The following is a 23,386-nucleotide window of genomic DNA, read 5'->3' on the forward strand; positions in this document are numbered from 1 at the left end:
CCTGTAGCTTAAAGACTTATCCTTAAGAAGACTTGCCTGCATCTTGATTCTTCAATTTCCCCGGTGGAAAGAATCCTGAAGTCTGTGAAGCCTAAACAATTGATGAGCAAATTCTCTGATGTCTTGAATTCCAGAGCCTGCATCACCACGCTGAGTGCCTTGCAGGCATGGGAAAAATACTTAGCAATCAAGATTGATCAGGAGACATGGGTAACATATAGGACTATGCCGGTAAAACGTGACGACTAGGGGCTTTTCACAGTAACTTCATTGCAGTGTTAATGTAAGCCTACTTGTGAAAATAAAGATTATTATTAAATTTCAGTTTGCAATAAGATGAAGGAGACCCAGTTCAAGATACTACACCGCACTATTCGCCTTGTCTTAGACACAGGTTTGATTCTGCTTTATCCCTGATGTGCCTAAAGTGCCAGGTAGTTGAGGGCGATTATATACATTGTCTATGGGCCTGTGTCAAGATTTAATCCTATTGGTCAGAGAACTGGAGAGTATTTTTGATAGAGCCTTAGGGCGAAATTCTCCCCCAACGGCGGGATGCCCGCCGACTGGCGCCAAAGCCGGCGCAAATCAGACGGGCATCGCGCCGGCAAAAAGGTGCGGAAGTCTCCGCATCTTTGGCGGCCTAGCCCCAACATTGAGGGGCTAGGCCGACGCCGGAGGGATTTCCGCCCCGCCAGCTGGCGGAAATGGCGTTTGTTGCCCCGCCAGCTGGCGCGGAAATGCGGCGCATGCGCGGGAGCGTCAGCGGCCGCTGTCAGTTTCCCAGCGCATGCGCGGGAGCGTCAGCCGCCGCTGTCAGTTTCCCGCGCATGCGCAGTGGGGAGAGTCACTTCCGCCTCCGCCATGGTGGAGGCCGTGGCGGAGGCGGAAGGGAAAGAGTGCCCCCACGGCACAGGTCCGCTCGCGGATCGGTGGGCCCCGATCGCGGGCCAGGCCACCATGGGGGCACCCCCCCGGGGTCAGATCGCCCCGCGCCCCCCCCCAGGACCCCGGAGCCCGCCCACGCCGCCTGGTCCCGCCGGTAAATACCAGGTTTGATTTACGCCGGCGGGACAGGCAATTCCTGGGCGGGACTTCGGCCCATCCGGGCCGGAGAATCCAGCGGGGGGTCCCGCCAACCGGCGCGGCCGGATTCCCGCCCCCGCCCAATCTCCGGGAGCGGAGACTTCGGCGGGGGCGGGGGCGGGATTCACGTCGGCCAACGGCCATTCTCCGACCCGGCGGGGGGTCGGAGAATGACGCCCTTAGTGTCTAATCCTGTATTTATGATACTGGGTGTCCTAGATGGGAGAATCACAGATTCTAATGAAAAAAGGCGATATAATATCCTGACCTTTTCTGCTCATAAGAATATCCTATGCTCCTGGATATGTGACAAATATCCTTCTATCCAGTGCTGGCATAGGCTGATCATGAAATGCATCCCCGTGGAATTTTTGACATCTGCTCTCCACTCTAAATCCTTTTCTAATTTTTTTTTCCAATTAAGGGGCAATTTAGTGTGGCCAATCCACCTACCCTGCACATCTTTGGGTTGTGGAGGTGAGATCCATGCAGACACGGGGAGAATGTGCAAATTCCACATGGATGGTGAACTGGGGCTGGGATGGAACCCGGATCCTCAGTGCTGTGAGGCAGAAGTGCTAACCACTGTGTCACCGGGGCGCCCAACTCCCTCTAAATTCCTATCTTAAATTTATAGGCTCCACTTTGGCTGACTTGCATTTGCTTGGCTTTCCATGAGCGAATTCATCTTAGTTCAACTCAATTTAATCCATTTCAAGTTGTTAGTCTGAATTGCTATACTTTGGGGTGTGTGACATGTATTATTATCATTCTGTGTTAATATGATCTTGCCTCTTTCCCCCACTAGCTGTGATATCTCGTTGTTGGAGTTATCTGACATTTAAGCATGGGACTCTGGTTCCTCAACTGACTTGTCCCCAATCTATTCTGTACCGTTTTGCTTGTGTTTATGCTGGCGATAACTCTTTTTGCATTGATTCTTCTGTTGTTTGTTGCGTTTATTGTTCAAAAAGAAGAGGGGGAAAAACCTAATACAAAATATATATTTTTTAAAAATTCACAGGCTCTACCTTGGCTGACTTGCTCCTGTTGGGATTTCCATGAGCGAATTCATCTTATTTCAATTCAATTTAATTAATCTCAATTTGTTAATCTGAATCGCTATACTTTGGGATGCGTGGCCTGTATTATTTCCTTCTATATTAATATGATCTTGACCTCTTTCCCCACTCACTGTGTTAACTTGTTCTTGGGTTGATTCAGCACTTAAGCTAGAGGCTCTGGCCCCTCAAATGTCCTGTTCCAAATCTATTTGTACTGTTTTGCTTATATTTATGCTGGCATCAGGTTCGGATCCCGGCCCTGGGTTACTGTCCGTGTAGAGTCTGCACATTCTCCCAGTGTCTGCGTGAGTTTCACCCCATAACCCAAAGATTGCAGGTTAGGTGGACTGGCCAAGCTAAATTCCCCCTTAATTGGAAAAAAAATAATTGGGTACTCTAAATTTATTTTAAAAAAATATTTATGCTGGCACTAACTCTTGTTCTGTCTATAACTGTTCTGCACCAATTTTTCCCTTATTTGTTGTGTTTATTGTTTAAAAGGTGGGGGGAAGAAAACCTAAGGAATATATTTAAAACCAAAAATACTGGGGGTTACCATTGACCAGAAACTGAACTAGCCATATAAACTGTAACTACAAGAGCAGGACAGAGGCTAGGAATCCTGAGGCGAGTAACTCACCTCCCGACTCTCCAAAGTATGTCCACCACCTACAAGGCACAAATCAGGTGTGGTGGAATACTCTCCACTTGCCTGGATGAGTGCAGCTCCAAAGACACTGAAGTAGTTCGGCACCATTCAGGACAACAAAGCCCGTTTGATTGGTGTCCCTTCAACAACCATTCACTCCTTCCACCAACGATGAACAGTGACTGCAGAGTTTGCCATTTATAAGAACTCACCAAGGCTCTTTAGACATCTTCCAAACACACATCCATTACCATTTATTTTTAAAATAAATTTAGTGTACCCAATTAATTTTTTCCAATTAAGGGGCAATTTAGCATGGCCAATCCACCTAGCCTGCACATCTTTGGGTTGCGGGGGCGAAACCCACACAAACACGGGGATAATGTGCAAACTCCACACGGACAGTGACCCAGAGCCGGGATTGAACCTGGGACCTCGGCGCCGTGAGACTGCAGTGCTAACTCACTGCGCCACCATGCTAACTCACTGCGACACCGTGCTGCCCAGAAATTACCATTCATAAGGAAAAGGGCAGCTGATACCTAGGAACACCACCACCTGGAGGTTCCACTTCAAGTCATTTACCATTCTGATTTGGAAATATATTACTGTTCCTTCATTGTCACTGGGTCAAAATCCTGAAACTCCCTCCCTAACAGCATTGTGGATACACAGGGACTGCAGCAGTACAAGACGGCAGCTTATCACCACCTTCTCAAGGGCAAGAAGGGGTAGCAATAAATGCTGGCCTAACCAGTGATCCTCAAATCCTGTAAATTAATTTTCAAAATGTGTTCCCTCCACCATTAGCGCAATATGGCTGCGATGTGTGCTATCTATAAAATGCACTGCTGCAACTTGCCAAAGCTTGACAGCACCTTCCAAATCGGTGACCTCTACCATCTAGAAGGACAAGGGCAACAGGCAGATGAGAACATCATTGCCTTCAAATTTCCCTCCATGTCACAAACTATCCTACATTGGACACGTATCACCATTTTTTCATAGTCTCTATGTAAAAATCCTGGAACTTCCGTCCTAACAGCCATTGTGGGAGCACCTTCACCACATGGACTGTAGCAGTTGGCAAATGTGGCTCAAAGGCACCTTTGAGCAATTAGTGATTGGAAATAAATGCAGGTCTTACAAATTATGTCATCATTCCCAGAAATTAATGTTTTTAAAAAGTGTAATTATGACAATTATTTGTTATTCTATTATGACGTTTCTGCCTGTTCCAAAACGCCCTACATCATTGTGAATTGGTTAACTGTAAAGTGTCTGGGAATCCTTTTATTTCTAAGCTTGTGACTGTGTCCCCTATTCTAAATCTTGAACATAGGTGAATAAATATATTGAACTTTGGTACAAAGGATTTTAGCCATCTGAATATCTCTCTTGAGCCCTCTCTTCCTCAGCATAAACAAGCCTAGGCTCTTCAACCTATCCTCATGGCTCAAAATCATTAATCTGAGCATCAGCCTTTTTCTTTATTGCCACCAATGCCTGGGTGTCCTTGTTGTAGTATGGTGACCAGAATTAGACAAATGCTCCAGGTGTGATCCAGTCCAGTCTTCTTAGCTCATTCCTCAATGTTTGCCTTTCTAAATCTAAGTATTTATTTTTTATTCTTTGTCATCTTAAACTCAACCACATTGTGGTCACTGTTCACACTGTGCTAAACTTTCTGTTTGTTACTTAATATCCGGTCCAACAACATAATGTTCATGTTTTTCTTTAACTGATTGATCTACAAAACAATCCAATATTGAGTCGAAGATCATTTTGAACTTCTTTTGTACCTTTTTATAAATTGCCCAAATCAACTGTGATAAATTGAAGTCACCCAAAACATGTGCTTCTGTAATTCTTGGCCAAACCCGGTGAGCTATATCCGACATTCATCATCTATTGTTTTCCCCATATCCATGCTGTGCCCACAGTACCCACGCTCAGACTAGACAGGTCCATTTACATTAATAATCATGTAATCTTCCACAAAAAATGTTGCACCACAATCCAATTTGTTTTTAAAATCTCTGTATAATCAATGTTTGCCTCACCACTGTCATTCTTTAACTGATCTTTCTGATAACCTCCTTTCCCGAAAGGACCTGTGTCGATCATTTTGTTCTTATTACTGCTAACATTCATGTATGGAATTTCGAGAAATCCATTTTCCCACATCTGTAAACTAATGTGTTTAGTTATTTTGTCTAATTTCTTTGTTTCTTTCATTCTTTCTCTGTACCCTTTCTTTGCTCTCCTTTTCTGTGTGTAGATTTATTTTCTTGATGTCTCAGCTAATGTCTCCCTTCTCTCTTACTCTCTGCTTTCTATTGGTTATTTCTTCTGTGATTTCTAGATTCTTCCCACATTGTCCTTTATAATCTAGTGATCTTCTTCAACTACCTTTTTTTTCAGTAATCCTATTCAATTTAACTCTCCATTTACAACTCATCAGTTTACTCTATGGCTCCTGAACAGATGGTCAGTGCACATACAGCAAAAGAACAAGATTAAAAACATAAATCAGAACTGTGCAGCTGAATATTGAGGCCCCTGTATTTGCTAGCTCCCTGTGACCACAGGATTTGCAGATGTCTTAAAACAACTGTGGCTTCTATGCGCCTTCCCTGACATTGCTTCAATTTTGCAATGCTCGTTCAATCTCTGGTACATTTCTGGCCATTTCTTAAAATCTGAGTGAGGAAATGAAGGGCACTCATTAGAAAAGCTCTTTACTTCGGTACATTCATAAATATATTCCAATTCAAATTGAATTTACAAACTGCTCTGATTCTTAACAATAAAATATCCCATCGTAACAACAGATAATTACCACATGACGCCCCCCCCCCATAAGCAACAATATTCCCCAATTTGTAATACAAAAATTATGGAATGGCCATATGGTAAAACACTATATGAGTTTGTGTATGAACTTGTGATTGCTACTTCAGTTGTCAGATACCTTGTTGAGATTCTCCCTTCCCTAATTTGTTTTAAAATAATTTGCGTGATGTAGGCATCGCTGGCTAGACCAGAATTTATTGCCCATCACTGGTTGCCGTTGTATTCTTGAACTGCTGCAGTCCCTGATGTGTAACTATACCCACAGTATTGTTAGAGAGAGAGTTCCAGGATTTTGACCCACGACAGTGATGAAATAATTATATATTTCCAAGTGTGGATGCTGAGTGACCTGGACAGGAACTTCCAGATGGTGGGGTTCCCAGGTATCTGCTACTTTTGTCTTTCTAGATGGTAGTGATTGTGGATTTGGAAGGTGTTGCCCAAGGAACATTGATGAGTTCCTGCAGTGCATCTTGTAGATGGTTCACAGAGCTGCCACTTTTCATCAGTGTTGGAGGGACTGAATGTTTGTGGAAGGAGGAGCAATCAAGTGGGCTGCTTTGGCTTGAATGGTATTGAGCTTCTTGAATGTTGTTGGAATTGCACTCATCCTGGACTCTGCCTTGTAGATAGTGGGCAGGCTTTGGGGAGTCAGGAGGTGATTACTCACTGCAGGACTCCTAGCTTTTGACTGCTCTGGTAGCCACAGTATTTATATGGCTGGTTCAGTTAAGTTTCTGGTTAGTGGTAAGCCCCAGGATGTTGATAATGGGGAATTCAGTGATGGTAATGCAATTGAATGTCAAAGGGTGGTGGTTAGATCCTCCCTTGTTGGAGATAGTCATTGCCTGGCACTTGTGTGGCATGAATATTACTTGCCACTTGTCAACCCAAGCCTGGATATTGTGCAGGTCTTGCTGCATTTGTTTTGATTGTTTTCACTACTCTGCAAATGTAATCTATTAATTCTATTCACCAATTGAACTTGTCCTTGATGACGTACCTAGGGTCTTGGCCACCAAATTTCACCACTTCAAAATTGTGTACAATTCCTTTATGGTACTGCCTCACCCCATTTCTGTAACCTTCTCCGGCCCTACAACCATCCCACCCCACAGGATGTGGCAGTCCTCTGACCTTGGCCTTGTGTAAATCTTTGCTCCAGTGTTGTTGATTATATGCTTATAGCTTTCTCAGCCTAGGCTCTGGAATTCACTCCTTAACCCTCTCCACCGTCTCCTTTAAGACCTTAACTCTACCTCTTTGTCCTACTTCACTGACTGCACCCATTTTGCTCTAATTGCGTCTCTGAAGTGCATTGGGTGTTTTTTTTATACCTTTTAAAAATGCTAAATATAAATGCAAGTAGTTATAAATCTGAAGAAAGCCACCTCTCACCCACCTTTTACATTGGCACTGAAAAATGTAATCAGAAGTTTATAAAGCCTTGTTACATGTTTGCCAATCTATTTGTGTTCACAGTCCTTATGTACATTACTCCTGGTAGGACATGAACAGTCTTTGTTATTGAAGGCACAACTGAATCTCCAAAGTATACACAAGATTCTCAACCTCTTATTTAAATCCTTTCATGGCCTGGTCATTTCCTCTCACCGTCTCCAGCATTATCGCCCACCCACCCCCTGAACTCTCCGTTCCCCTCATTCAGGCTTTGAGTAAGTAGGTTGACGATGTTTTCTAAACTGAATCCAGGACACACGGCCTGACTGACATTCACCCATACCACCCGACGTTACAAAATGCAGTCTAATCTCTTTCCGGAGGCCAGCTCCAGCCGCTGGCTGCTCGCTACCAGGGGCCCACATTACTCAAATTCAACTGCATGTCACAGATGAACTGTGCACAGTCCAGGGGTGGAGTGGGGGTGGGTTAGTGGCACGGCACGTACACTCAGGCCGCAGAGTGCGATCTGTGCATTAATTAAAGACCAGGGGCCACTCCTTCCACTGGTTGAAAACTGCTCTGAGAGATGTCAATCTCCTAACAGAACCTGTCGCATTGCAAAGCCCCGCACGCTTTTTTATTGACCGACCGCGGGGCAGCTCAGGGTCACGTTGATCCTGATATGAACATGTGCAGCCGTCGATTAGTGTGCGGGTGAATTTCGTGAACCCGGGGAGCACAAGCACGTCAGAAAACCCGGGACAGATGTGGTCACCCGGTTGTGGGGCGCCCACTCTCACTTTGTCCCATCATTGGCAGCTGCCTGGTCCCTGTGGTCTGGAGTGCCCTCTCCAAATCTACTTCTACTTCCAAACCGTCCTTGTAACCCGCAGGTTTACTAAACCCCCTCCCTCCCCACGAATCTCACAGATAAACTGTGGGGAATCACAGATAAACAGCCCGCGGGAATCTAGGCGGGTTGTCAATCTTATTTTTTTGACCATGCCTGTATTCTTGGCACTCTGTGATTTGTACATTGGAGGAAGGACGAGATAACAGACTCTGCAGAAGCAGCTCGGGGGCTGATCTTACTGTTTTTTTTTCTAGGAGTGGGGGTTGAGAAGGGAACATTTAATTCTGCCGATGATCTGTTGTGCTTCCCGGGACAGTTTGGCCCGACCATAAAGGAATGGTGTGAGCCGGGAGGGGAATGTGAGTGAGTGAGGGAAGAGCCGGGGGTGAGGGGCATGGTCCACCAGAGCAGCCGCCTAGTCCTGTGGCAGGTGATGGGGACTCGGAGCAGTCCTGGCGGAGGAATGTTTACAAACTTGTGAAGCCCATTGCAGAGTGATAGAGGCGGCAGAGCGCTCGCCTGTTGTCAGCCAGCCAGCCGGCGGGCCGGCCCAGAGCCCAGCCCTCCTCCCCCACCCCCCTCTCTGTCCCTCCCCCTTCGCTCACTCGGTTGTGGGAAGTTGCCATTTAAATACACAAGGAGCATCATGGCGGACAGTTGGGAGAGTCCCTCTTCAGAAGCGAAGGTCAGCCCCCTGAACCGCTGCTCTTGCTGACCCCTCCAGCCCAGCCCGTTCAGCCGGTGAGTAGGCGGCTCCTGGTCTCGGCCTCGCCTTTGCCGGGTTTTTTATTCGCACTGTTACGGGGGAAGTGAGGAAGAGGGAGCCGAGGCGGCGACGGCGTGGGTCTGTTCCGGCCCGGGGTAGCTGCTGCTGCCACCCCCAAAATGATATCGGTTTCGTTGCTGCCCCCAATCTGGGGGTGGGGGAAGCTTCGGGAACCTTCCAGCTCGCCCGCCCCGTCAGGGACTCTCCAGAGCCTCAACTTCTCCAGCGAGGTCATTAAAGTGTGTGTTTTAGCATGAAATGTCCCGGCTCCTTGGTCTTACAGTGTTGCTCTGCGTGTATTTTATTGTTTGGCTGGTGTGGCGCTGGAGCCGCTGATATCGGGGGGGGGGGGGGGGGGGGAGGGAGGCGCCGCTTTCACTAATTGGGTTAAGGATTTCGAGCTAAAAATGCGAGCTTTGCTTTTGGCTTCTCAACCGAACTTCAACGGAAGCATCCGAAAGGCGCCAATGATGGACAGCGCAGCCGGCCAATCGGAAAGCCGGTAGCGCCTTGGCACGGCGAGGATGCCTGTGATTCTAACCAATCGAAGGCGGCTGCGCTGGTGCGAAGGCGGGGCCATGTCTCCCCGGGTGTAAAGTTCGGTTGCACTGAAGCTCGCTAAACGGCTCATCAACAGTAATGATAAACACCGAGAGCGGGCGAGAGCGCAGGCGCCGAGTGTACCCGCAGTGCGCGCCGGGAGTTATAGTTTTACTGGATGGTTTCCTCCATTACACGATTTGGTTGGGGTGAGGGGTGGTGACACAGGACTACAACTCCCAAGGATACCGGGGTGGGTTGGGGGTTGGTGGTGTTCTCTCTCTGCCGCGGCCCCCCCCCCCCCCCCCCCGGGGGGCAGGGGCTGAGACGGGTCTCTGAGTTATCCTGAAAGATAAAACAGTGATTAAGGCCCGGGGACCAATGGCAGCTCCTGGGCAGCCACTTAAATGCGGCTGAAACTGGTCTTCTTGACGCTGCATGAGCGCCCCTCGATTCATCCGCACAAAGCGGAGTAAAACTTTTTTCTACTTTTTACCCGATTGCCCGCCAGGCGCCACTTTTATTTGTTGGTTGAGGTTTTATTTTCAGGATTTCTTGTGCCCCCCCCCCCCCCCCCCCCCCCCCGGTGGCTGATGTTCCGAAACAAGAAGTGGAAAACACCGAGGATCCATTATAGAAACACTGCGAAGCTCTGGGAAACTTGTCCTTTCCATGCGCCGTGATTGCAAATCGCTGCTGCCCCTTTCTCTCTCCCACAGCAGCGCCCTGCATCTTGCATTTTGGATTTGTTTATTGTCACGTGTACCGAGGTACAGTGAAAAGTATTTTTCTGCGAGAATGTTTTGCTCCCTTTGGTTTTTTTTTTTGCAAAAGGGGGAAAAAGTTTCTCAAATGTGGTTTGACTAGGCACGATCATTTGGATCCACGGCTGTACTTAATTAGTCGCAGAATTAATCCTTAATCCGTGCGAATGATCAACATTACCTACGAGTTCTGCAAAATAAATTATTTTCCACACTTGATTAACATACTGATAATACTGATTGGCTGTTCTGTCGTAGAAGCCGTGCTGCAGTACCTGATCCAGGTCTCTTCATAAACCAATCTAGACAGTTTTGACAGGTTATTCGATCTAGGCGGACACGAGCAGAGCCTGAATTTGCAGTTATTTGATTTTACGCATGTGGTATGTCTAGAAGTCCAATGACCAGCAGAAACCCATATTTCATTTTTCACCCCTTCCCAACATAGAGGGGACAGGCAATGGGACCAAACAAACTAGCAATCCCATCCTTCCTCTTTCACGTAACAATTCTTAAAAAAAAAATTTAGTGTACCCAATAAATAATTTTTTTTCCAATTAAGGGGCAATTTAGCGTGTTCAATCCACCTAACCTGTGCATCTTTCAGCTGTGGGGACGAAACCCATGCAAACACTGGAAGAATGTGCAAACTCCACACGGACAGTGACCCAGAGCCGGGATCAAACCTGGGCCCTCGGCGGCGTGAAGCAGCAGGGCTAACCCACTGCAACACCGTGCTGCCTTCACTTAACACAATTCTAACTTTTCCAAGTTCTGATGAAAGGTCACAGACTTAAAAGGTTTGAGGGGGAGGGGATTTGCCAGGCTTTCTCGCCAGTGGGATCCTCCGGTCCCACCGATGGCGAACCCCGGCCATGGGACGCCTCCCGCTGTTGAGAAATGCGCCACAGGGGTGTATGGAAAATCCCCCTCAATCTGCACAGATCCTGCCAGACCTGAGTATTTCCAGCATTTTCTGTTTTTTGTTTCATATTTCCCACATCTGCAGTATTTTGCTTTTTTTAAAAGAAGTGATGTAGGTATTTATAGTGCCGTACTAGAATTTACCAAAAATTGCAAATACCATTGCTTCTCAGCTTTTTGGCTAAGATTGAGCTTGAGGTCAGGTGTAATGTCTGGATCTGGTATGTCTCTCTTTTTTGTCGACCATGGATTGGATTCAATTTGAATTGGGTTTTGGAGCATGGAATGAGCTGGATTAGGGGTTCGCCCCTGTCAACTCAAAATTGCAAATACCAGGAACCCATTTAGTTCTTTATGCATAAATTAGGAAAATATTGTTTGTTCACCTAGTTCTATGTTTAATTTAACCCACTAATAGCCATGGATAATTTTCAAAATCAGCCATGACTTTCTGTACCATCAGATGTGTTGGTACCCTGTTCCATAATTTTTTTCATCCCTGTATTGAAACAAGTTACCTTTATTTTCTTTGACATTTAAAACGTTAAACTGCATTATGCTATTCAAATCTTGTGTCCACAGAATTACTTTCTGGTATTGAAATTTTCCTTGCCAGTGAAAACCAGCCAAATAAGGCTGTGCTCATCACCCTTTTCAGATAATCATTCCTTGGAACTCATCCCTGAACTGCCATTAATTTTTCTGCGTCTGTCCTGCATTGTAGGGACTAAAATTGTGCGCATAATTCAGATGCAGATTCACCTAGGCTGATAACATTGCATTACCAACTGCACTAAGTTTAGTTTCTTTCCAAGCTATAAACAGGGAGGTCAAGACTTCATTGACCCACCCATCAGCACCTCTCCTGAATTGCCCCTCATTTACCTCAATCATGATCATATTTACTTAATGAGCTAGATTTTACATTGCCCAATTTTGTAATTTACATTATTGATGTTGAACTTGTATCTGCCAGCCTATGCCCAGTAGTCAAGCCTGCTGAGATCACTTTTTTGTGGTCAATTGGACATTGGCTAGCTCCCGATTTCATTATATCCACAAACCTAGACAGCTTGGCCAATATTCTATCTTCTCTATACAGCAGTAGCTCCCACTCTGACCCACATGGGACTACAGTCCAGTGACTGGTTTTCATTCTGCCTTGTTACTACTTCATAGATGATCATAGAATTTACAGTGCAGAAGGAGGCCATTCGGCCCATCGAGTCCGCACCGGCTCTTGGAAAGAGCACCCCACCCAAGGTCCACACCTCCACCCTATCCCCATAACCCAGTAACCCCACCCAACACTAAGGGCAATTTATTATGGCCAATCCACCTAACCTGCACATCTTTGAACTGGGAGGAAACCGGAGCACCCGGAGAAAACCCACGCACACACGGGGAGGACGTGCAGACTCCGCACAGACAGTGACCCAAGCCGGACTTGAACCTGGGATCCTGGAGCTGTGAAGCAATTGTGCTATCCACAATGCTACCGTGCTGCCCTACAATGCTACCGTGCTGCCCTTGCTGTCCAGGTGTCAGCTTTGGCTCAAAATAGTACTTTATTCCCAAGTGTTTAGTGGCAGGTTCAAATGTCTTCTGAAACAATTCCACCAGCACCATTAAAAGGGAATTATCAGCCTGAATCCTGTTCAACTTCAGTTTCAGAAAAAAATCTACTGTATCTTCAAAGGCTTTCCAACCCCCTCTTTCCATTATGTGGTTTGATACAATTGAGTGTTGGTGGGCCTCTTCAGAAGGCAGTTTAAAGTTAGCCTTGTTGATATGTGACAAGTCAAATTTAGGCCTGACTGGGCAAGGTTGGTAGATATCTTCCCCTGAGGACATTACTGAGCCAGTTGAGTTATTACAATCCAACACGTGTCACTTCTGATCACACACATTTTTTGTTTAAAACTACTAAAATTCCGAAGCTGCAGTGTAGGATTTGAACTCGTTCTCTGGGTTATTCCAGAACTAGTCCAATTACATAACCGATAGCACTAAGAAAGCACTTGGATCACTCCTATCTGTATATTCATTCATTTATTGCCATTCTCTGTTTGAGTTTCCACTCCTTCTCATCTTTATTCTCTGTAATTTTCAGAATTTTAGTCACTTTTTTCCCTCTTGTCATATTTCCACTTTTATTCATACTGGTTTGGGCTTGTTTCCTGGATAGACTGCTTCAGTGATTTTTGGTAAATAACCTTAATACAGTTCCATTTTCCCTTCAACATCCTTTTAAAATAATTCCCCATATTTTGTTCCCTATAGCACTTCAACCGAAAGAGTTTACTCTCCTGAAATGTGCTTTCTTAGATGACAAAATAACCACAATTTCAGTAGTGGTTAATTTGGGTGCTGTTCAAGGGCAGCATAGTGGTTAGCACAGCTGCATCACGGCACCGAGGTCCCAGGTTCGATCCTGGCTCTGGGTCACTGTCCGTGTGGAGTTTGCACATTCTCCCCATGTTTGCGTGGGTTTCGCCCCGACAACCCAAAGATGTGCAGGGTAGGTGGATTGGCCACGCTACATTGCCCCTTAATTGGAAAAAATGAATTGGGTACTCCTAAAATTTAATTTTAAAATAAATAAATAATTTGGGTGCTGTTCCACAAATGGAAGAAATTAACTACGGAGCTGCAATAATTTTCTCTTTGAATTGCTGGAGAAAATATCTTTATTCTTTCCTCTCGGTATGCTGGATTCTGTAGATGTGATGGCACACAGAAGGACTATTCCAAGTCTTTTGACAATGCTGCTATGTAATAAGGAGATTGGCACATCTGACTTTTGTTGACTTTTTCTCCTTTCTTTTCCTCTGCTGCAGAGTAAAATACTTGCTTCTTTATCTGTCTCCTTCTCAACACCCTCCCCCTTGAAAATATATATTTGGGATCAGAAACGTAGCAGAGGAATTGTAGATAAAACTGGATTTTAAACTCTGCAGTTTATATTTCTCTTATTCAACTGTAACTGCATATTCCAATTGCTTATAAATTAGCAGTCTGATTTTGATTTATAGGTTGAATCCAAAGCAAAGGCCTATTTTCTTTAACAAAAACAGAAAATACTGGACAATCTCAGCAGGTCTGACAGCATCTGTGGAGAGAAAAGGGAGCTAACATTTCGAGTCTGGATTGTCAAACTATATGGACTTGGAAACTTCCTTAATGCATCCGGCACTTTTTATTATTTTGTAACAATGCAGACATAAATGTTTTTCTCTTGAAGAAAGTTAGTTGTTTGACCTTGGGGGTGGCACTGTAGCATAGTGCTTAGCACTTGCTTCACAGCGCCAGTGACCCGAGTTCGATTCCCGGCCCTGGTCACTGTCTGTGTGGAGTCTGCACGCTCTCCCCGTATCTGCGTGGGTTTCCTCCCACAAGCCCCAAAAGACGTGCTGTTAGGTGAATTGGACATTCTGAATTCTCCCTCAGTGTACCTGAACAGGTGCTGGAGTGTGACGACTGGGGGTTTTTCACCGTAGCTTTATTGCGTTGTTAATGTAAGCCTACTTTGTGACATTAATGAAGGTTATTATTAGTAATGAATCTTGGAAATAACATACAGTATGCACTAGAAACTGACTATGGAAGTAATTTCTTCTGTACAACGAGAAAACTGTGCTGTACTGACCAACATATATGTATCAACTTTGGATTGATTTTATGATGAACTTTTTAAAGAAGCAAAAGTCTCATCTTCAGGGGTGAATTTCTGTGAATTATTTGTTGCTTTTGATCGGTATTTCATTGGCCTGCCTGATCTCATTTTCCTGTCTTTCATTTCTTTTTCAACATTCCCACAATCTTGCCTTCTTTGTTGACTGCCATTTTACCCAGATAGATTCAAGGCTTTGGTGCCAGTTGGAAAAGTTGAAAGAGTTCCATTAACACACCAGGCACAGCTCCACCATCTACTAATACAAGTCCAGTTTGTGAAACGGGTGGTAAAATGATAAATATGTTTGTTTTAACGTGGTAATGGCAGTTATGTTTACTGAAGAATGTGATTAACTGACTTTTATATTTTTATCAGGGATTTATCCAGAATGCTTGTGTACTCTGTAACAATTTAGCACAATTCTTCAGTCATGAATCTCATTATTATCGCTTCTGAATTATAAAATGAGCTAAAACAAGTTGTGTGACATGAATGCTTTTCTGGTATTTTCTAATTTCCCATGGTTGTGCTGAATACATCCCTGCTTCAGGGGATTATCAAAACACTGCTTTACTGGGATGGGAAAGGGAACATTGTTTTGTCAAGTCTGCTAACTGCTGGAATAAAATGTGTTAAAATATTGCTGCACTAATTTCGGAAACCTCTTGTGTGGAGTAATGTGGAATACACCAGTGACATGGGGAATTCTCCCTAGAAAGTATTGTCGGAAGCATGGTAACTAATTTGCATGCAACAAAGTCCAACAAATAACAATGTGACAAGGACTGCAGAATTTATTTTTGTGGCGTTAATTGAGGGATAAATATTGATAACACAGTGGGGCGAGCTCTTTGCTTTTCTTTAAAATAGTGCCACAGGATCGTTTACATCCACCTGTTTTGCATCTCATTTGAAAGACAGCAAGTTTGACAATGCAGCACTGTGTTGCAGTGGGATGCCAGCCTAAATTTTGTGCTTGAGTTTCTGGGCATACACAAGCTTCTGATTCAGAGGCATGAGAGACATTGAGTCGTGACACCTATGTGTGTGGTGCAGAAAATCAAAACCGAGGAGACACAATTTATTTCCATAAGAAGACTGAATTTTGAACTTGTTGCTAAAATATAATTCTTGATTGAATAAACATGATGGCACATTGTCATGCAAGAGTCCTTTTAAGAAATGGGTGTTTAAGAAATGTACCTTTTAAGAAATGGGTGTTTATCAGTGATGTCAGAGTGGGTGGAGCTGGGTTGTCTGTCAGCCTTTTACTTTTGTTTTAGGCTGTTTGCTGCAGGGTGTGTTTTAGTTTCGTTTTCAGTGTTGGAGCTGAAGCCAGGCAAAGCAGGTGTACTGTTGATCTCTCTGCAATGAAAAGACTATCTCTTGATCATTTGGTGAATTCGGAATTATAAATGTTTCCGTAGTGACTTTAACCTGATGTGCTTCTGGTAAAAGGTGTTTTTAAGTCGTATGGATGTAAAAAGGAAAGCTTAAAGGATTACTTAGTGTTGTAGTCTTTGGGGGTTGTATTTGAATTGATGGTTGCTAAGATGTTCACTATGTTTTAAAAGGGTTAATTGAGTTCATAGAATAAATATTGTTTTGCTTTTAAAAAAAAAAAATACGTTTCCATTTCTGCTGTACCACACCTGTAGAGTGGGCCGTGTGCTCCCCATACCACAATCTATTAAAAGTTGTGGGTCAGGTGAATTGTTCTCTAAACCCTAGCCCATAACAAATTGGGGGCTTGTCCGGGATAAAAGTCTATCTATTGGATTGGCTTAGTGAACTTAAAGACAGTGAGGGGTGAGCACATTGTGGTTGCTTTTCAGGTGTGGTATTTTAGTTTAAGTAGGGAGTGTGTTGTGGACAGTGGCTCTTTCAGAGGTTCTGAAGATTTTGGGGATGGAGACGGTCACACACAGTACCTTACGGACAGAGACTAAAAGTAGATTGTTAGATTTGGCAAAATCATTGCAGTTATCTTTTCGCATTTTGTCAGGTAATGCTGAGGTCATTATGTGGTGGCTAAGCATTTGAAAGTTGCCTGAGATGCAGTGTGACTCATTGGAAATGGCAAAAAGTCAGTTACAAACGAAGCAAATGGAACATGAGAGAGAATTAAAGCAGCTTGAATACGAAAGAGGTAGAGAGGAAAAAGAGAGAGAGAGGAAAAAGAAAAGGAGAGAGAAGAAAGGAGAAAAGAAAGAATAGCCCTAGCAGAACACTAAAGAAAGGGAGACACAGATCAGGGGAAAAGACAGTGTTTGAACTTCAGAAAATGGCCATGAAACATGACAGTCAGTTAAAATTGGCAGACGTAAAGAGAAATGTACAGTTGGATGATAGTGAGAAAGAGCTTCATAGTCGAAGGCTTGGTGGGGATCTATTTAAATATGTCCAAGCATTGCCAAGGTTTGGTGTGAAGGAGGTAGAAGCCTTTTTCATTTCATTTGAGAAGATAGCTAAACAAATGAAATGGCCACAGGACATGTGGGTATTACTGATTCAAACAAAGCTGATAGGTAGGGCTAGTGAAGTGTTTGCATCACTACCGGAGGAGGTATCTGGAAAGTATGAGGAGGTGAAAAAATCCATCTTGGGTGTATATGAACTGTTGCCTGAAGCCTACAGACAAAGGTTTAGAAATGTAAGGAAAGAATTTGATCAAACATACATGGAGTTTGAAAGGCTCAAGAGTTATTTTGATAGGTGGATAAGGGCTTTGAAAATAGACCAAATGTATGAAGCTCTCAGAGAAATTATACTTTTTGGAGGAGTTTAAAAATTCAATTCCTGATGTAGTGAGAACTCTTGTGGAAGAGCAGAGGGTTAAAACTGCGAGATTAGCAGCAGAAATGGCAGATGATGATGAATTAGTTCATAAATCAAAACTTGTTTTCCGACATCAGTTTCAACCTGTGAGGGATAGAAACTGGGGACATGAGAAATACTCAAGTGGTAAAGGTAAAGGTGATCTGATGGGAGATAATAAGGAGAGTATACCTCAGATTAAAAAAGAAATCCAGGAGGGTGGAAAAGAAATAAAACATTTCAAATGTTTTCACTAATAAACTAGGCTTGGTAAAGTCACAGTGTTGGTGGTTAAAGAAAAGCACTGGGAAGGCTGATGTGGTAAAACAGGATAAGCCAGTGGGGTTTGTAAATGAGTTGATGGCGCAAATCATCGTGAATGACTATGATTTAGTGGCCATTACTGAAACATGGTTAAAGGATGGTCACGACTGGGAGTTAAATATCCGAGGGTATCAAACTATTCGGAAGGACTGAGTGGATGGTAAGGGAGGTGGTGTAGCTCTGTTATTTAAGGATGACATCCGGGCAACAGTAAGGGATGACATCGGTGCTATGGAGGATAAGGTTGAATCCATTTGGGTGGAAATCAGGAATAGTAAGGCGAAAAAGTCACTGATAGGTGTAGTCTATAGGCCACCAAATAGTAACATTATGGCGGGGCAGGCAATAAACAAAGAAATAACTGATGCATGTAGAAATGGTACAGCAGTTATGGGGGATTTAAATCTACATGTCGATTGGTTTAACCAGGTCGGTCAAGGCAGCCTTGAGGAGTTTATAGAATGTATCCGCGGTAGTTTCCTAGAACAGTATGTAATGGAACCTACAAGGGAACAAGCGGTCCTAGATCTGGTCCTGTGTAATGAGGCAGGATTGATTCAGGATCTCGTAGTTAGGGATCCTCTCGGAAGGAGCGATCGCAATATCGTGGAATTTAAAATACAGATGGAGGGTGAGAAGGTAAAATCAAGCACTAGTATTTTGTGCTTAAACAAAGCAGATTACAATGGAATGAGAGAAGAACTAGCTCAGCTAGACTGGGAGCAAAGACTTTATGGTGAAACAGTTGAGGAACAGTGGAGAACCTTCCAAGTGATTTTTCACAGTGCTCAGCAAAGGTTTATACCAACAAAAAGGAAGGACGGTAAAAAGAGGGAAAATCGACCGTGGATTAAGGAAATAAGGGAGAGTATCAAATTGAAGGAAAAAACATACAAAGTGGCAAAGGTCAGTGGGAGACTAGAGGACTGGGAAATCTTTAGGGGGCAACAGAAAGCTACTAAAAAAGCTATAAAGAAGATTGAGAGTAAACTTACTCAGAATATAAAAACAGAGTAAAAGTTTCTACAAATATATAAAACAAGGAATATATAAAACAAGAAAGAATGGCTAAGGTAAATATTGGTCCTTTAGAGGGTGAGAAGGGAGATTTAATAATGGGAGATGAGGAAATGGCTGAGGAACTGAACAGGTTTTTTGGGTCGGTCTTCACAGTGGAAGACACAAATAACATGCCAGTGACTGATGGAAATGAGGCTATGACAGGTGAGGACCTTGAGAGGATTGTTATCACCAAGGAGGTAGTGGGCAAGCTAATGGGGCTGAAGGTAGACAAGTCTCCAGGACCTGATGGAATGCATCCCAGAGTGCTAAAAGAGATGGCTAGAGAAATTGCAAATGCACTAGTGATAATTTACCAAAATTCACTAGACTGGGGTGGTCCCGGCGGATTGGAAATGAGCAAACGTGACACCACTGTTTAAAAAAGGAGGTAGGCAGAAAGCGGGTAATTATAGGCCAGTGAGCTTAACTTCGGTAGTAGGGAAGATGCTGGAATCTATCATCAAGGAAGAAATAGCGAGGCATCTGGATGGAAATTGTCCCATTGGGCAGACGCAGCATGGGTTCATAAAGGGCAGGTCGTGCCTAACGAATTTAGTGGAATTTTTTGAGGACATTAACAGTGCGGGCGGTAGATAACGGGGAGCCAATGGATGTGGTATATCTGGATTTCCAGAAAGCCTTTGACAAGGTGCCACACAAAAGGTTGCTGCATAAGATAAAGATGCATGGCATTAAGGGGAAAGTAGTAGCATGGATAGAGGATTGGTTAATTAATAGAAAGCAAAGAGTGGGGATGAATGGGTGTTTCTCTGGTTGGCAATCAGTAGCTTGTGGTGTCACTCAAGGATCAGTGTTGGGCCCACAATTGTTCACAATTTACATAGATGATTTGGAGTTGGGGACCAAGGGCAATGTGTCCAAGTTTGCAGACGACACTAAGATAAGTGGGAAAGCAAAAAGTGCAGAGGATACTGGAAGTCTGCAGAGGGATTTGGATAGGCTAAGTGAATGGGCTAGGGTCTGGCAGATGGAATACAATGTTACAAATGTGAGGTTATCCATTTTGGTGGGAATAACAGCAAAAGGGATTATTATTTAAATGATAAAATATTAAAACATGCTGCTGTGCAGAGAGACCTGGGTGTGCTAGTGCATGAGTCGCAAAAAGTTGGTTTACAGGTGCAACAGGTGATTAAGAAGGCAAATGGAATTTTGTCCTTCATTGCTAGAGGGATGGAGTTTAAGACTGGGGAGGTTATGCTGCAATTGTATAAGGTGTTAGTGAGGCCACACCTGGAGTATTGTGTTCAGTTTTGGTCTCCTTACTTGAGAAAGGACGTACTGGCACTGGAGGGTGTGCAGAGGAGATTCACTCGGTTAATCCCAGAGCTGAAGGGGTTGGATTACGAGGAGAGGTTGGTGAAAGCAGAAGTAGGGGGCATAGCCTCAAAATAAGGGGAAGTAGATTTAGGACTGAGTTTAGGAGGAACTTCTTCACCCAAAGGGTTGTAAATCTATGGAATTCCTTGCCCAGTGAAGCAGTAGAGGCTCCTTCATTAAATGTTTTTAAGATAAAGATAGATAGTTTTTTGAAGAATAAAGGGATTAAGGGTTATGGTGTTCGGGCCGGAAAGTGGAGCTGAGTCCACAAAAGATCAACCATGATCTCATTGAATGGTGGAGCAGACTCGAGGGGCCAGATGGCCTACTCCTTCTCCTAGTTCTTGTGTCCTTAAGTTTGTTGAAGTGGTAAAGGAAAGCCCAAGTGAAGCGAAGGAGGTGCAAAAGATTGTACAGCCTGATCAAGATGTGATTGATAAGAAGGTGCCAGACCTCTTTAAAGAATTTACTTGTGTGGGTAAAGTTTACCTGTGTTTCAGGAGGAGCAGGTAAAGAAGTCACAATTTTAAGAGATACGGGAGCTAGTCAATCTTTAATGGTAAGAGATGAGGAGTTATGTAGTTTGGGAAGAATGTTGCCAGAAAAGGTGGTAATATGTGGAATTCAGGGTGAGAGGAGTAGTGTTCAATTATATAAGGTAAGGTTGGAAAGTCCACTGAAGAGTGGTGAAGTGGTGGTAGGAGTAATAGAGAAACTATCTGGTCCAGGAATACAGTTTATCTTGGGTAATGATATAGCTGGATCGCAGGTGGGAGTGATGCCTATTGTGGTTGATAAGCCAGTGGAAAATCAGACAACTGAAGCGTTCAAGGACGAATATCCTGGGATATTTCCGGATTGTGTAGTAACAAGGCCGCAAAGTCACAGGGTAAGACGAGGAGGAATCAAAGAGTGAAGTTGAAGTGCAATTATCAGAAACTATTTTTGATCAGATGGTTGAAAAAGAACAAGAACAGGTGGAGGATGAGGCGAATATTTTTAGTTCAGGAAAATTGGCAGAGTTACAACAGAAAGATGTAGAAATAAAACGGATATCAGAAAGCATACACGGAAGAGGAATCTTAGACTATACCAGAGTGTTATTACTGTAAAAGTGTTGTCTTGATGAGAAAATGGAGACCTTTACATATGCAGGCGGACGAAAAGTGGGCAGAAGTTCATCAAGTAGTATTGCCGGTAGGGTATAGAAAGGAGGTGTTGCGAGTTGCACGTGAGGTACCAGTGGGAGGTCATTTGGCAATAAGGACAACTCAAGCTAAATTCCAGAAACATTTTTATTGGTCTGGGCTACATAAAGATGTAGTTACATTTTGTCAATCATGTCACACATGTCAAGTGATAGGGAAACCTCAAGCAGTGATAAAACCAGCGCCCTTAATGCCCATTCCAGCATTTGAGGAACCTTTTACAAGGGTCATAATTGATTGCGTAGGACCGCTAGCTAAAACGAAAAGTCGGAATCAATATCTTTTGACTATAACGGATCTGTCTACTAGGTTTCCAGAGGTCATTCCAGTACGTAATATTACAGCTAAAAAATTGTGGAGGAGTTACTTAAATTCTTTACTAGATATGGACTACCCACAGAAATACAATCAGATCAAGCATCAAATTTTACCTCTAGGTTATTCAAAGAAGTTATGGATAGCTTAGACATAAAACAATTTAAATCAACTGCGTACCATCCAGAATTGCAGGGAGCATTACAAAGGTGGCATCAGACATTAAAGACAATGTTGAGGGCTTATTGTCAAGATTATCCAGATGATTAGGATAAAGGAATTCCATTCGTACTGTTTGCAGTGAGGGATGCACCTAATGAATCAACCAAATTTCGTCCTTTTGAACTAATTTTTGGTCATGAGGTAAGAGGACCACTTAAATTGATTAAGGAAAAATTGGTGAGTGAGAAATCGGAAATTACATTATTGGATTACGTGTCAAATTTTTGGGAAGGATTAAATGGAGCAGGTGAATTGGCTAGACAACATTTAAAAGTTGCACAAAATGTGATGAAACGGGTAGCAGACAAGAAATCCAAAGTTCATAGTTTTGCCATTGGAGATAAAGTTTTAGTATTATTGCCAGTGGTAGGTGAATCTTTAAAAGCTAGGTTTTGTGGACCGTATCAGATTGAAAGGAAATTAAGTGAGGTGAATTATGTTGTAAGAACGTCAGATAGAAGGAAGACTCACCGAGTGTGTCATGTGGATATGCTTAAAAGATACTTTGAAAGGGAAAGAGAGAAAAATGATTAGGTTTTAATGATTCTAACTCAGTTCGAACCAAATCCAGATGACTGGTAATTTGACATACCTCCAATTAAATTGGAAAACGAGGTTGTTCTTAAAAATTGGGATAAATTGTTGAGTTACCTACCGGAGGAAAAATGGACTGACCTGAAAGAGTTATTGATATCACATGGGCAGGTTAGTAGAGATAAATTGGGAAGTACTAAAATGGCTATGCATGATGTAGATGTGGGTAATGTTGTTCCAATCAAACAACTTCCACATCGACTTAACCTTTTAAAATTGGCACAGGGTGCTTAAAAATGGCATAATTGAAGTGGGTTGTAGCCAATGGAGTTCACCCATAATGATGGTACCAAAACCAGACGGTACCCAACGGTTGTGTGTGGACTTTAGAAAGGTTAATGCAGTTACAAGAATGGACTCTTATCCTATGTTTGGCGGATTGCATTGCGAAAGTGGGACAATCCGCTTTTATTTCCGAACTGGATTTACTTAAAGGTTACTGGCAGGTGCCTTTATCTGAAAGGGCAAAGGAGATTTCAGCTTTTGTGACTCCAGGTGGTATATACCAATTCAAAGTTATGCCATTTGGCATGAAAAACGCCCCAGCCACATTTCAACCGTTAACTAACAAAGTTGTTTCAAGATTACCCAATTGTGCGGTATTCATCGACAATCTGGTAATTTCCAGCCAGACATGGACAGAACATTTAAAATATCTGATAGAGTTATTCGATCGACTTCAGGAGGCGGGTTTGGTGATAAACCTCGCGAAAAGTGAATTTGGAAAAGCCCAAGTCACTTTCCATGAGGAGTTTCTGATACTCTCGAGACAAAGGGAAATAATGCGATTTCTTGGCATGAGTGGATTTGATCGAACACTTGTGCAAAATGTTTTGTAGCGTGATTGCTCCACTGATGGACTTGCTGAAGAAACGTCGAAAATTTCAATGGACAGCAGAGTTTCAACAGGCATTTGACTGC

General features: G+C 43.5%; 1 protein-coding gene across 10 annotated transcripts in view; it reads left to right on the forward strand.

Annotated features, from left to right (window-relative positions):
* The first annotated feature begins 8,488 nt into the window (after nucleotides 1–8,488).
* The window catches only part of ncoa2 (nuclear receptor coactivator 2), a 440,942-nt gene continuing 426,044 nt past the window's right edge, over nucleotides 8,489–23,386 (forward strand). For 7 of the 10 annotated variants that reach the window (XM_072467588.1, XM_072467595.1, XM_072467593.1 and 4 more), the window contains exon 1: nucleotides 8,489–8,653. The gene's annotated coding sequence lies outside the window, so the exon portion shown is untranslated. The remainder of the gene's footprint in view (nucleotides 8,654–23,386) is intronic. The other 3 variants (XM_072467590.1, XM_072467589.1, XM_072467591.1) reach the window with 1 other exon arrangement.

Source organism: Scyliorhinus torazame, chromosome 11 (assembly GCF_047496885.1).
Source record: "Scyliorhinus torazame isolate Kashiwa2021f chromosome 11, sScyTor2.1, whole genome shotgun sequence".
NCBI lineage: Eukaryota > Metazoa > Chordata > Chondrichthyes > Carcharhiniformes > Scyliorhinidae > Scyliorhinus > Scyliorhinus torazame.